Below are 494 nucleotides of genomic sequence, written 5' to 3'. Positions count from 1 at the left end.
AGGAGCCAACAGCCTATTATGCTGCCTTTAAAGGTATTCCTATTTAAAATTTAGCTGTGATGGCTTTATCAGGTGAGATTCAGAAGGCCAGCAAGTGACCCCCTGTCCATTAAAGACCCACACAAACTGTCCAAAGAAGAGCTGGATATTGCAAGTAGTCTACTTGTGGTGGAATTTCATTCCAGGTTGCATAAAGACCTTTATTTATGCAACATTGAGCCAATTTTCAGCATTTCCCTGAAAATCTTAGTTGCTTTCAGGCTGTCTGAAAGGCAGCACATTTCATTGCATGAGAATTCACCTGTCATACTTTAGAGAGAGACTTTGTATCTCACACAACTAAAAGCTTGTGAAAGGGCAGTTGGAATCTGTTGCTGAAGCCTGAGAAAAAAAACTGCTACTATTGCTTAGGTGTATAAAGAATTTTTTATTTATTTATTTATTTTGTAATGGAAAAGTTTGTTCTGGCTTACCTTGATTACTGAAATCAAGGA

The sequence above is a fragment of the Chaetura pelagica genome, unplaced genomic scaffold (assembly GCF_000747805.2).
Source record: "Chaetura pelagica isolate M959 unplaced genomic scaffold, ChaPel_1.0 scaffold24, whole genome shotgun sequence".
NCBI lineage: Eukaryota > Metazoa > Chordata > Aves > Apodiformes > Apodidae > Chaetura > Chaetura pelagica.
The sequence above is the reverse complement of the archived record's forward strand: the minus strand, read 5'-3'. Positions refer to the sequence as shown.